The sequence below is a fragment of the Suricata suricatta genome, chromosome 5 (genome assembly GCF_006229205.1).
Source record: "Suricata suricatta isolate VVHF042 chromosome 5, meerkat_22Aug2017_6uvM2_HiC, whole genome shotgun sequence".
NCBI lineage: Eukaryota > Metazoa > Chordata > Mammalia > Carnivora > Herpestidae > Suricata > Suricata suricatta.
Window position 1 is genome coordinate 81,946,998 of NC_043704.1, and position 14,723 is coordinate 81,961,720.

At 54.5% G+C, this 14,723-nt stretch overlaps 1 long non-coding RNA gene across 2 annotated transcripts in view; it reads right to left on the reverse strand.

Annotated features, from left to right (window-relative positions):
* Positions 1-14,723, reverse strand: part of LOC115292726 — a 37,620-nt gene that overhangs the window by 14,116 nt on the left and 8,781 nt on the right. The window contains exons 1-2 of one of the 2 annotated variants that reach the window (XR_003909107.1): positions 3,027-3,265; positions 505-646 (exon numbers count right to left, since the gene is read on the reverse strand). This is a non-coding gene — a long non-coding RNA (uncharacterized LOC115292726). Of the gene's footprint in view, positions 1-504; positions 647-3,026; positions 3,266-14,723 lie in introns of those variants that run through there. The other variant, XR_003909108.1, reaches the window with a different exon arrangement.

Below are 14,723 nucleotides of genomic sequence, written 5' to 3' on the forward strand. Positions count from 1 at the left end.
ATTACACCTATCTCATAGAATTGTTGCAAGGATAAAACTTTCAATAAATTGAAACAGAGCAATGTCATGGACAATAAGTACTCAAAACGTATCAGCTATGGTATTATGAACAAGCTGGGGACAGAAGTCCATATGGAGCCTGGAAGGGTACTGCCAGCACTTTACATCCACTCCCAGCCCCATCTTTGCTGAGTCCAGAGTCCCATTCTCTTCCCATCATTCACCTCCCCAGCCTGTGGCCCTCCCAGCTTTCATTTCGCACCCACAGCCCAGTGACCCTCAATCTTCCCTGTGCCCTCCCTGGAGTCCTCCCTCCTCTGTCCCATGTGGCCTGTTAGCATCTTCCTGTAACCTCTGCAGAACCAGGCCTCACCAGTGGGTATCCATCTGGCTGCTGGCCATGAGACCCTAGATAGCCAGCCCACGCCCAGAGCTCTGGGGGTGCCTGATCCACCCGGAGCATAGGAGTGTGCACACAGAAAGGAATTCTGCTGCTTCCCTTACCTAGGTCTTGAGAGCATTCATTCACTGCATCATGTTCTTCCTCAGAGCTGCCCTAAATTTGCTACTCATTCTTGAGCTCTTCTTTAGGTCTTCACAAACGATGCTTTCTTCAGCTAATGGGCTTTCAGCTGAGCTATATAGACTCAGGAAAATAGAAATGAAAACAAAAATGTAAAACTCTTTTTGTCCCACTAGATTGGCAAACCTACACATATTCTATGATACCCAGTAGCAGGAATGTGAAAGAATGAGCACACTCATATTTTGATGGAGGGAGTACAAATTGACATAGCCTCTTTGGAGAGAAGTTTAGTACTAACTATAAGAATTTAAAACGAGCATATCCTTGACCCAGTGATGCCACTTCTAAAGGAACTTATCCTATAGAAATACTTCCGTTTGGGGGAGTCTGGGTGGCTCAGTTGGTTAAGTGTCCGACTTCGGCTCAGGTCATGATGTCACGGTTCATGGGTTCAATCCCTGCATCAGGCTCTGTGCTGACCGCTAGCTCAGAGCCTGGAGCCTGTCTTCGGATCCTGTGACTCCTTCTCTCTCTGACCCTCCCCTGCTCGTGCTGTCTCTGTCTCTCTCTCTCTCTCTCTCAAAAATAAATAAAAACATTAAAAAAAAAAAAAGAAATACTTCTGTTTGCACAAAGATATTCTTACGAGGATGAATGTGCACTAAAGCACTGTTTGTAACTGCAAATCTTTGGAGACAATATAAATGTCCAGAGGGAGAATAGATAAATAATAAGTGGAATGTCTATATAAAGGAATACTATGCAACTTTAAAAAATTACATAGACATATCTATATATATATATGGATGGAAATATTAAGAGAAAAAATAGCATGTTGCAGGACAACATGGTTTGATCTCATTTAGGGAAAGAAAAAACAAAAAACCCACCCTCTCCCCCTCTTCTCAGCTGGGTGGAGGCTTCCTGCTAAGTTCAGGCTGGCTCAGGACAGGCTGCCCTGGGTCAAAAGCCCAGCCTCTTCCTTCCAGCCAAATGGGTCAGTGCCCCAGGATGGCCACACCTGGGGAAGGAAGCACTGCTGAGGCCCCAGTGTCAGGTCTCTTGCCCAGTGGAGCACAATGGAAGCAGCCTCCATTCTGAGGCAGACAGACCTGAGTTCAAATCATGCTCATCAATTACAGCTGAGTGACCTTGAGCAAGTTTCCTCACCACTCTGAGCCTACATTTCCCCATTTGTAAAAAGGGATGCTAACACCTGCTGCACTCTGTGATGGGAATTAAATGAGGCAATGTATACAAGGGTACAAGACCATCTCAGTAAATGCTGGCCATCTCCCATCCCCAGAAAAGTTTCTTTTACATTGCATTCAAATTCCTGCAACCCAGCCTCAGCTGCACCCCTGCTCATCAGCACTTCCCTCACCCCCACTCTGCTCCAGATTCAGTCTCCACCATGGACTCTTCCCAGGTCCACTTACTCTTCACTCAGTGACAACACTGAGGCCTCTTCCAACAATGAGCTGAGTAAGGCCAATGAAGACTGTTTCCTCCGAGTCAAAATATCCTCTCCTGCCCTCTCCCCAGTAATTTCCTGTTCTTCCTACCTGTGCCCTAGCTCTCACCCCTTAGCGGCCTTCAGGACATGGCCCCATAAGTCCTCTCCCCTTTCGCCCAGCCATCCCTCCCAGCCATCTCTTCCCGCCACCCCAACCTTATGATTAAGCTCAGGTGGGTACCACCATAAAACACCCACTTATCTACCCTGCTCCCCACCCCATCTCCCCATCTTCTTCTACTACAATGCCACCTCCTTCTGCCCTCCTGCCATCTATTCGGGGACTTTTGTTCAGCCTCCCTCGGCTGGCCCGCCTCACTTTCACCTCTGGACAACGGTGGAGACAGCCATAGCCCCCTGGAAACGTGCTCTTTCTAGGCTTTTGCGACTGCGATGCTCTGCACCGGCCAAGATTCTTCCTTCTGCCACACACCTCAGTCCTCCTGCAACCCATCTCCCTTCCAACCTCCGGGAGCAACCTGACCACCAGACTTCCTCTCTTCGCTGAATGACGTGACCTGAGCTGCCGGTTTTTCAGAGAAAACCGAAGTCCCCAAGTAACTTCCCCAAAACCATACACCGGGTGAGCAGCAGAGCCTAGTAGTGGAATCATGGAATCAAGCGCTCCCGGAAGTTTCTGGCTCTCCGGGACTTCTTCCCTTCTATTCTACACCCTTTCTCAGCCCTACAGAAGCCCAGCCAGGTGCATATTGACATAAAAACGTCCCTAATTAGTCTCCATTTCCGCCCGGGTGGGTTAACCCAGCCACCAGGATCCCAGCCTCTGGCCCACCGGCACCCCTTCCCAACCTCCCGGGTGCCCAGGAATCTCCAAGCACCTGCCCGGAGAGCTGGCGGGCGGCGAGCACTGAGGCCTGGTCCCTGCAGCATACTGGGCTGGCCTGGCCGCGGACGCCCACCTCCAGCCCCTCGCCCCCCGCTGCCAGGAGCACGCGCCCTGAGCGTGGGAGGGGTTGGATTGACCTTGGCAAGAAGCAGCGAAGCCCTCGAAGGCCCCGGCCCCTCGCGGCCGCTCCGGCGCCGGGGCTCCAGTTTCTGCTGCCACCATCTCGGTTTCTCGTCCAGCCAGAGCCCAGGGGAGGGGTCCTGGGAGGAGCCCGGCCCGACCCCCGGCAGCAGCGCTCGGCTGCCGGAGACGAGATCTGATGAGAATGTCTTCCTGCAAATTAAGCCTTCTCGGGACTCTCCATCCGGTGCCGGCAGCAAGCCCAGCGCTCGGGGAACCAGGCTTGGGGGGCGACGGAGGGGCCGGCGCGGGCGCAGCAGTGGCCAGGGCTCAGCACCCCACCCTCCGTCCCAGCACTCTCGCGCCTGCGCTCGGGGTCCGAGGGTGGAGCCCACCTACCACAGTTCCCTGAAAGAGGGGCAGCTGTGCCTCCCTTCTCTGCCCCGCTCGGGTCACCGAAGGTGTTCAAGCACCCTCTCTTCTACCTTTTACCCGTGGAGAGAAACCCTCCTGGATTCCAGGCCTGGCCCTAACCCCAGGTGGCCGTGGTACTCGGATAATTGCTTCTCCGTTTCCCCTGGTGTAAATCAGGGGCAAAAGCACCCTTTGCGTTCGGCTCATGGTTCATGATCCAGCATGCGAAGGACCCGCCTCAGTGCCCAATACAGAGTGAGCCCAGGGTCTTACCCAGCTTCAAGCACTGGAACTCTGGGACCTCCTCCCACCTCCATTATTTGCACAAGTTAGCTATTTATAGTTTCTGTACTTACCATTTCCCCCCCTTAGTATTGGTGAATTTAAAAAAAAGACACCAACCTGTTTCAACTGTGCTAAAGGAAGACAAAAGCAAAGTGTGTGTCAGTACTTGCATGTGGATTCAAAATACAAGGCAGGGGGGTGGGGGGGGGTGGGCAGAGGGGCAGGGAAGTGGAGGTCCCAGGAGCCAGAGTGACAGGGCATCTAGAGAAGCCTCTGGGGATCCCCTCTGGCTCTAACTATGAAGAGCTGGTGCCTCAAACCCAGCTCTCCCACACTTCCTACTCTGGGGACCCAGGTCAGTGGCAAGTGCCCAGCCCCAGGGCAGTGGCAGCCGCGCAGTGGGAAAGTTGCTTGGCCCAGAAGTGGCTCTGCACTCCCCTGCTCCCGCTTGGGGATATCTGCCTGGCAGGCAGGCCGGGACGCACCTCTGGGAGGACAGAGAGGCATTCAGGGGTTTAGACCGGCAGAGACAAAGGTGGGGAGGAAGCCCTGGAATGAGAGGGAGAGACAGGAACCCAGAGGAGGAACAAGGGAGCTATTCAGAGTTAGAGAGGGGAGGCCGCCGGGGAGAGAAAAGATGGAGAAAGAGGGGAAAAAAGAGAGACAGACGAGCAGAGGGGTGGTGGGCAGAGGGGGAGAGTGAAGGCGTAACAAAGATGGGCCGAAAGGAGACAGAAGGAGGAGAGAGAAGGAGAAGAGGAGAGAGGGAGAGACAGCGAAAAGAGGAGAAAGGAAGGAGGGCAAGAGGGGAGGGAAGGAGAGGGAGAGGAGACGCTGGAGGGCGGGGGACGGTGAGGCCGCGGCAAGCGCTGGGAGAGGGAGAGGGAGACAGTGAGCTCGACGCGTAGGGCTGCGGGGCCGTGGGTGGGACCGAGTGCTAAGCCTTTTCTTTCTCTTTTTGGGGTGGGCGGCGAATCTCCGCCGAGATAACCCAGCCAAGCCCCCTGCCCTGCGTCCCAGCGAGGGGCCGCAGCTGTATAAATACCGGGGGTGGGGGAGCGGGGCTGCTGCCCAGGGGTCAGCGACACCGGAGAAGGCTTTGCTGTCATTAGCTAATTGAGCCCCAGATGTTAAGAAAAGGTTACGTCCTCCTCCGGAGAGTTTTTCTTTTTAAACACTTTACACAGATTCCCCGGCCAAAATGGCCGGGAGGAGCCGGCCACCCTCCACCTCCACCCCCTGCCCGGCCTCCCCTGGCCCCGCCCCCTAGGGCCCCAGCTCCTCCACTGACACCCCCCACCATCCGGCTCCCCGAAGCCGCCAGCCGCGGCTGCTGCCCCTGTAATCCAAGTGGCCTGCCCGGAGGCGCGGCGGGGACCACCGGCGGCGGAGCCAGCCCCCAGCCCGGGCCGCGCCGACTGGGAGGTCAGCCCGGAGGGAGGGCGGCTGGGAGCGGGGGACCCCGGGGAGAGGGGCTCTCAGGCTCTTAATCCCCCTGAAGGTTGCAGATCAAAGACGCTGGTACCGAGGCAAAGGCGGTGCGGGTGGGGGCGGGGGCTGGCTCGGGCCGCAACCTTCCCCCTGCTCTGCGGGGCCGGGGCTCCCTGGCCTAGGACCCCAGGCTGCCAGCTCAGCAGGAGGAGGCTCCGGCTGAGGGTTGAGGCCCGCAGGCACGCGGGAAAGTTGCCCAAGCGCCCCCACAGGGCCTTCATGGAACTTGCCCCTCTCTGGGGGCTGAGGAAGGGTGTTTCTCCAGACCACCACCAGGGAACAAAACTGTAGACCACCAGGCACTTGATACTTATTATTTCATTTACCCTTAACAAAAACCCAATGGGGGGGTTTTAATTTTGTCATTATGATTAGTTCATAAATGAGGAAACGTACTTCTAAAAGGTTAAAGTCGCTTGCACAAGGACACCCACCGCTAGAAAGTGGCCAAACTCCATAGAGCTCAAGGCCTTGCCTTGCTCTTTCCCCTCACTACTCTCCTATAATCCTTCTACCCTTCCCTCTGCACTCCCATCCTCTTTCTCTAGCCTCCCAGCCTCAGCCCACAAGAAGGGATCCACCCACCTGTGGCCCTGGCAAGTGGGGTGGGGGTGGTGGAGCAGCATAGTGCCAAGGGCGTGGCCAATGTGGCAACAGCTACAGGCTAAATGTGCGATGGGGCTGGGCAAGCATGTGCCTGGGTTGAATCTGAGCTGAAGGAATGTTCATATTGCCCCTGCCCCAGAGGTGGGGCTCCCTGCTCAGAATAGAACCAAGCAAGTCAGAGCTGGAAGGGGCCTTCAAGATGATCTGATCCAACCCTCTTGTTTGATAGATGAAGCTGAACCCCAGAGCAGCAATGCGTCCTCATCAAGGTCACAGAGCTAGTTGCTGGCAGAGCAGGAATGAGAGCCCAGGTCCTCACTGAATTCCCGCTTGGTGCCCTGCACCAGACCAGCTGGGCACACGTGATCTTGTTTAACCCCGCACCAACACTGCAGGATGGAGATTATCGTCTCTATTCTCCAGATGAGGAAACTGCGGCCTGGAGAAGCCACACATGCCCAAGGTCTCCCAGTGAGAGAGTGGTAGAGCTAGCTTTGAATCAGAACTTCCTAACAACTTCCCTTCCCGTGCCTCCCAGAATATTGAGGCTAAGAGTGGAGACTGAGGGATGGAGAGTGTGACATGTGCTCAACAGCTCTAGAGACACAGTAGGAAGGGGACATAGGCTGGGAAAAGTCTTATCCTCAGCTGTAGTTTAGACCAGCTCTCCATGGCCTTCCTAAAGGGGCCCAAATATTGAGGTCCTTCCCAAATTCTGTTTTGAGAGGGAAGGGGGGCTGGGGGGAAAATAAGGTGGTTTGTGGCCCTTCTCAGTTGTGAGGGTCTGGAAATGCAAGATAGGACTTAATCCACAGGCTCCCTCTGATTTCCTATCTATGGTTCAGTTGAGAAGATGAATAGGCCCTAAGGCTTCGCTGCCCCACCCCTGGGCTGAGCCACGCCTGGTTTTAGGGGACAGCTCTACCCCAGCTCCACAGTCAGACTCCAGGAGCTTCATCCTCATCCCTCTTCCGCTTCCTAGCCTCCTTCCATGGTCCTGACTTACCTTTTCTTAGCTTTCTGACTCCATTTCACTCATTTTTAAAAAAAGTTTTTAGTGCTTATTTTTGAGAGAGAGAGAGAGAGAGAGAGAGAGAGAGAGAGAGAGAGAACACAAGCTGGGGGACGGACGGAGAGAGAGGGAGACACAGAATCTGAAGCAGGTTCCAGGCTCTGAGCTGTCAGTTCAACCCAGGGCTTGAACTCATGGACTGTGAGATCATGACCTGAGCTCAGTTCAGCACTTAACCGACCAAGCCACCCAGGCGCCCCTCCATTTCACTCATTTATCCATAAATGCATTCAACAAAGATTTGTCAAGTACCTACTGTGTGTCACCATTGTGCCGGCACTGGGGATACCCCAGAAAGCAGACTGCTCTTTAGAAGCATGAAGTCCAGCAGGAAGACAGAATTAGCTAAATAGATGTGTAAATAAATTTATAATTACAAATCAGTGTTGTAAAGGAAAGGACTGGGTGCTTTGAGAAGTTACAACAATAACATGTCTGAATGTATGGATGAGATGATTATTTGGACAATAGAGGTTAAGAATTATTACTAATAGTTACCCAAACAGGAGGGCTGAGGAACTCCTCACTTGTAATCATGCCCACATACCCCACCTGTGATTCTACAGTGGGTCTCTAGTCCTCCCACAGTGACCACCCAGTCTGTCCCAGAGGGTCCAGCCAATGCTGTGGGTGGGAGTGGGGTGATTAGATGGTCGCCCCAATGGCAGCAGCCCCCTCTGCTAGCCAGCTCAGGATTGGGGAGGGCCCAGTCCGGAGGTGGTAAGGAAGCTGGGAGAGAGCGTGTTTGCCCAGGTAGCAGGTGAGGGCCAAGGCTTGAGTCTGGGAGCACTGGGGGAGGAGGGGGCAGTGCTCACTGATGAGTGTGTGAGCCTCGGGCATCGCTCCAGGGAAAAATTCCTCCTGCTTTGCCTTTTGACTGGGTCCTCGAATACATACTCACACTTAAACAGATGCACTCTCCCTGCCTCTTTAGGGAAGGGCTGGACCTGCCCACAAAAAGCATACTAGAGCTGGACAGGTCCTGCCTTGGTATCAAACAGCCTTGGCCTCAAATCCCACTTCAGCCCGTTTCTGACTGTGTGACCTCCGGCAAGGCTCTTGGTATCCCTGAGTCTTCTGTCCCCTCTCTGTTCTTTGAGGTAACATGAGCCTGTGCCATGGAGTGCTGTGAGGATTTCATAAACCCAAGTACACAAAGCACTGAACAGTACCCAGCCCATGGTTCACCATTAATGAGGGATGGCTGTCACTCTGATTATATAACCCGATAATTAATATATAATGGTAGTAAAAGAAACCTCACTCATGCCCTCTGGGCTCCCACCTGGTTTCCTGAGCCTCTCTGGGAGGTCACTCTCAGTTGGCCTCCCGTGAGAAGGAGTTTTATAAGTCTGTGAAAACTGTCCCAGCAACCCAAGAAGCACTTGAGGTCCAGGCAAAACACACAGTAGGTATTCAGCACTGACTGGGGTATGTGGGGAGAGGTGGAGAAGGGAAGCCTGGGAAACCCCCATGTGTGCCACTGGGGGTGGGCACAGCACCGCTCTGAACACAAGGCTGGCTTTCCCACCAGAGTGGGGAGCCCCACACACTACACTGTCCGGCTCTACACTCTTCAGAGGCTGGGGGGTCAGGCTGGAGAGGTCTGGCTTAGTTGAGCCTTCCCAGCCAGGCAGAGAAAGTCACAGCCACAGCCAGCGCGCTGGTTCAGCCTCTGCAGGGCACAGAGTACACCTGGAACCCATTAGGCCTGGCCAGGCCCTTGTTCCCTCTTGGCATAAATAGAGTGAAGAATTTGTTTTGACTACTTCAAATTGTGCAGATTTTAGGGCCTGAGAATTGGAAGTCCCCAGTGCCCTGATGGACAAACAGACCAAGAGACAGAGGGCTAAGGCAGCAGGAAGAGAGTCCAGTCCCATTCCTGTTCCTTGTCAGCATCTCTGCTTAGCTGGGCCTCTGATAATAGTAATCAGAGCCATGCTCCATGGAGTGTGTGCTGCTTCCTCACGTGCCCTATCTTCTCAGCAACCATGCAAGGCAGAAATAAGAATCTCTGACTTCCAGGTGAGGAGGGCTATTGATTTGCCCCAGGTCATTGAACTAATAAGTGGCAGCTCTATATTCTACACCAGATTTGTCTGATATCAAGGCCAGTGGAAATATTTCCAGAGACCACCAAGACTACGGAGGTGGGGGGGGGTGTTGGGGTAGAGCCCTGGGTCACTGTCAGGGACACAAGGCTCACAGAGCTGAAGTTGCTCAGACCCTCAGCCCAGCCAGAGGACAGGAGTCTTGACCTCTGCACTGGGCTCCCTCTCCCAAGTTACCAGCTCTTGACCTCAACTGCCCCAGAGAGTTGTGCCCCCCAGGTCAGGGTTGGGTTGACCTTGGCGGGAGGGAGAGTCTGTGGGCCCTGGGATGCTGCCAAGGCCTCATGAAATGAAAGGGAACCTTGTCCTGTCCCACACAGGGCCCATTCTCTGAGTACTCTTGAGCCAGCCTGGCCCCCATGGACCAAGACCTGATCCCTCTGTGCCAGCTATTCATAGACTCACAGAAGAGCATCCGTCGCCAGGGGCAGGGCCCTTAGAAGTCCCCAAGCCCAGCCCATAAAGTTTACAGTTATGGAAACTGAGGCGCAGGGAAGGGAGTGACTCCCTCAAGGCCACACAGTGAGTTAATGGCAGAGCAAGGACTCAAGCGCCATCTCTTGCTTCCCAGGGCTCAGCCTTTTCCCCAGGATCCTGGACCTCACTCCAAATAGGTAGCCCTCCTCTACCTACCTCCCTCCTGGAGACATCCACAGCTGTGCTCCCTGACCCCCTATTCACTCTCCCGGAAGGACTGGCAATAAATACTTGTTGGATTCTCCATTTGTAACTGTTCAGTCATCTCAACTACCCAAGCTAGAGGGGCTGCCTTGTGAGATAATGAGTGTCCCGTCCCCAGGATGGGCAGAGGCTGGATGACCACCTGCCATGGAGGCTGCAGACGGAGGGACTTGTCTGAGAAATGGTCTCTCTAGACAGTCCCAGCTGACTTGGCTGGTCTCCTCATAGCCCTGGGGTGATGCAGGTGAAGATGAGGCCTTGTAAGAGCAGGAGGCCCAGAGGGGCTGGCATCTAGTGGAGGTGACAGATTTGAAAAGGTGCTGTCTTTTTTTTAAATGTTTATTCATTTTTGAGAAGGGGGGAGGGGCAGAGAGGGGACAGAGGATCCAAAGCAGGCTCTGCTGACAGAGGGGCTCGAATTTATGAACCATGAGAGATCATGACCTCACCCAAGTCAGATGCTCAACCAACTGAGCCACCCAGGTGCCCCTGTAAAGGTACTATCTTTACAAGGATACCCATCCCATTCCCTGTCTGCCAGCTTCTCATACTTCCTTGACCATGGGGAGCCCACACCTCAGACAACAGCAGTCTGGCCCCCACAAAAGCCACCCAGCAAAGTACCGGTCCTCTTGGCCCTCTGATACCATTGTCTCCTACATTGTGGGACATGGTCTCACGAGGCTACATCAGGGTATGAAATTCTGGAGGAAAGCAAGGCCTCCATGGAAATCCCAACTAGAGATTCCAAGAGAGACCAGGTCAGCCCCCTCCCAACTCACCCCAAGCTATGCCCTTGACATGGCCCAGCCCAGTGGATCTGTTGAGACTCAAAAATAGAAACCGGAGCAGCCTGTACACTGCTTGTGCACTCCCTAACTAAACACAACTACACTCCAGAAGTTTCCTGAGACCTAGAAATGGAGGTGAGTCTGGGAGTGAGCTGAAGATGGGTTGGTCAAAGATATTTTCCTGGGAAATAAGAGTGTAATGTATCTGCAAATAAAACATTTTCTAGGACACAAACACCACTGCCTTTCAGCATTCTCTCAGAGAAACGGAAGATACCTCAAAAGTCAGTCCCTTTTGCTGGTTGAAATATCTCAATGTATCATAATGGGGATCTGGTTGAAATGGGGTGAGGCCCAAGTCCAGCAGGGACCCAAGGGCAGCACAAAGGGGTACGGAGGGGCTCTGGCAGTGGCCACAGGAATCTGGATGGGATGGACTGGGAGGCAGGAATGGGACACTGTGAGGTGTACCTAGAGGGGAAGGCTGAGAAAAGACCATGCCGGATGCCTGCAGGGGGAGGCCATGCACGGCAGGACTAGGCGTTAGAGCAGGGTGGCCGATCTTCAAGTGCACATGGCTGGCCACATCGTACTGCCTGTATCCTGCTTCCGCATCCTAGTCCTTTAGTGATGACCCACAAAGCATAGGCTCAGAGTTCATGTGTCCCCAGTGGGGCAGCCGCCAAGTGGGGCCACTGCTTAGGAAAACACCAGCCATGGCAGCAGGGATGAATGGGAGAAGGAGCACTGACAACTCAAGAGTCCTGGCAAACACTGAGAGGGTGGGTTTGTGAGGGCCTCTGCTTTTGGGAGCTGGGACCACTGGATCATTATTAATACTTGAGTAATAAAGGAAAGAGGCGATCCTTTGGAAGGCTGAGAGACTTGTAAACACCAGAGAGGCAGACACAAAAACAGCCTTTAACTGAGAATCTGCCCTGCCAGAGACTTTACAGACATCGTCTCCTTCATTCGCATCACAGCTCTACCAGGGAGGTGTTATTATGCCCATTCGACAGATGCAGAAACTGAGGATCTGAGAGGTTATGTGCCCCACACAAGGCCAAGGTTATTAAACGGCAGAGGCTAGACTCTTAACTATTGTCCTGTCCACTCAAGAGCAACATTCTTTCCTCTGCCAAGCACTGAGAAGGGCCGTAGCAGTGGTGTCAGGAGACTGGACCAACCCCGCCCCCACATACACCTGAGGTAACTGAGGCCTGGAGAAGTGAAACAACCTGTCTGAAGTCATATAGTTTCTCAGGAGTTGAACCAGGCCAGAATTCAGGGCAGTAAAAGTGTTCTGAATTGCTGACCAGAAGGGCATTCCTTGCCCCCCCTCCCCACACCGCCCCCATCAATCTGTCACAGCCACCCTGGTTCAGCTCCTGTAGTTGTGAAGTTGTTTTCTCAGACTCCTCCCCCCACCACACACACACCTGTTGTTTTGGGGGGCTTGAGGCAGGGCTCTCTGAGCAGGATGCTGCCCCTCATTTGAGCCTTTCCTCCCCCGCAACCCATCGGATGGTCTGTGCCCCCCTCCCCTGCTGCAGCCCCCAAGGGACCCTCGGTCTCTGGTTTTTGTCAGGCCTGAGAGCTGGTGGGATTGATTTATGAGAGAAGCCCCTACCCCCACCTCACCCTGAGCCCCTGGTCCTCCTCCCCCTTCTCCTCCTCTTCCTCTTCCAACTCCTCCTCCCCTGCCTGACTGCCTGCTCAGTTTTCCACAGAGTCAGGATTTCCCTAGGGCCGGGGGCTCCAAGCCAAGAACAACACAAGACCGGTTCCCCCACCTCCCCTGCCCCTCCTATCCCCCTCCAGCTTACTCACCCGCCACAGTGGCCCCTCAGTGGAGAGGAGGGATTGAGAGTAGCGGTCCGGGCCCAGCCTGTTCCCTAAGGAGGGGCCAGAAACGCAGGTCCCTCCCATCATGAGGCACAATTGCCCCCCTTCCCTCCCTGAGAAGTACCTTTCTTCTAGGGCCCCCGTTGGGGCGTGCAGAGATGACTTTGCAAGTCCACACTGGGGTGGGGGGAGGACAAAGAGACAGAGAGAATTCTGAGAGCTCAGTGAGGTGCGGTGGGGGTGTCTGCAATGGTGAACTGTCAAGACCCACACTCTAAGGGGACAGGTTGGCGAAGACTCTTGGAAATCCATACAGAGGGCAAAGCAGAGGGGACTCTGGGATCCTCTATTGGCTCTGGGAGGGGAAGGGCACAGAGGTCTCTGAGACTCCCACACTGGAAGTGGGTGGGAATAAGTTCTCCCTTGGGTTAGTGGGGTCAGGGAGAAGTGGGAAAGGGGGTCCCAGTCAGTCTCTGGTTCCCTCTCCATGGAAGAGACTTGAGTCACAAAGGAGGAGATGGCAGTAGTGTTGGAGAAGCCTTAAGCCAGACGGCCCCCTGGGCTGGGATCAGAGCAAGGAAGGATAAGGGCAGAAAGAAGGTGGGGAGGGACGTCACTGCTCCTTTCTGAGTTCTGCTTCTGGCTGGCTCTGAGACTTGATTTTGGCCCTTGAGAAGGTATAGAGATATGGAGATATGGGGGTGGGGTGGCTAAGAAACCCTGTTTCCTCCCTAAAAAGAGGCCCAGACACCCAGACCACAGCAGGCAGACCCAGAGCTTCTCCCTAGAAAAGAGCTCCATGAATCTCTGCCTTTGGCTAGTATGAGGAACCTACTGTCCTGTGCTTCCCAACTCCCCCTCTCTGCCCCAGGCACCTCCCCTCTCCCCCATCAGACTAGGCCTGCATCCCTCTCCAGGCTGTGTGAACCCGGGTGACCCCTCCAAGGTTGCCCCTTTCACACAGCAGCTCCTTTGATGAGTCTCTGAAGGCCTTGGTTTTCCTCTGCTGCTGCAAGCCCCTGCCTGGCCCCGCAGTGACCCGCCTCTTGCCCACCCTCCCCTCATTTCCGACCCATCCCTATCCCTAGCTCTGCCTGGGAAGGAGAGACATTCCCCAGGCTGCCCAGGGCACCCCCTCCTCCCCCACGAGAACATCTCCCTAGTTAAAACAAGGAATGAGAATCCATCTTTTAAGTCACACCTTCGAGGCTCAGCGATGGATTCCTTCCCACCCAACCCTCTGCTGGGTTCATCCTTCATCCCGGTCTTAGCACAAGATAGGGGACTCAAAAAGGAAACAGAAAAGTTTGAATGAGAACTTGGTAAGATGGGGAGTCACAGACTTCTCTGCCTCAGAGGTAGGGCAGCAACAGAAACTGGGCAGTCCTAGAGAGTGTCATTGAGGGGCTAGGCACCTCCCCTTCAGGACAGGACAGACAAGTGACTGGGGCACCTGACTTCTCCCTCCTATGTCACTGCAGCCAGTCCAGGGGATGGTATGGGGGATGGCTGCCCCTGCTGCCCATCACAGCTCCAGCCAGGTCTCTTAGGAACCCACATCAGGAGTCCTGTCCAGCTCCTCCCCCTCAGCCTGGGGCCCAACCCCCTCCACTCCCCACGCAAGCCCCCTCCCCCCAGGCCAAATCTGGCTAATTTGTTCTGAGACTGGGTTCTGGTTTCATAGCCTCATTTGAATGATTTCCAACCAGAATTCCTGCCTCCTCCTTTGCAAAGCACTGCCCTCCCATCCCCCAGCCTCCCTGCTGCCTGAGCTGCTGCCTGGGCCAAGGCTGGTGTGGAAGGAGAAGGGATGACCTGACCACCCCCCACCTCCACCATCTGAAATGACACAGGCCATCCCCCCCTTCTCCTCTGGGTACTCCTGGCCTCCACAGAGCTTGCAACCCCACAAAGCAGGCTGCCCGCTCAGAGCTCTGTCTCAGGCCTGAGAATGTGGGAGCTCACCCTCTGCTGGCAGTCTCCTCCAGGGCCTCAGTCACCCTACCTGTGCCAGGAGCAGATGATGTTCTAGATCTGAGCCCAGAGCCCAGCCCACGCCCCCACAACAGCCTTTAGTTGCCAAATTAAAGTGAATGCCATCCTACTAGCCCTCCTGGCCTGCCCCTGAACGCATTCTCTAGCCCCCAGGAATAGGAAAAGCACTGTGTTAGATACAGGGTGTCAGAGACAGGGTGTCAAGAGGAAGCTGCCCCTTAAGAACTGCCAGACTTCCAGAAAAAAAAAAAAAAATTAGAGGCAGCCCCCAGGGTGCTGTTTCATTCTTACCAACAGAGAAATCAAGCAGAGATTTCTGTTCCCTGACCTCTTTCTGGAGACCGTATTCTAACCCAGAGTCAGAGAGAGTACCCCCTTGGGGTAGGGGGTCACTCTTCCTCCAGGCTTTATGCCAAGAAGGTA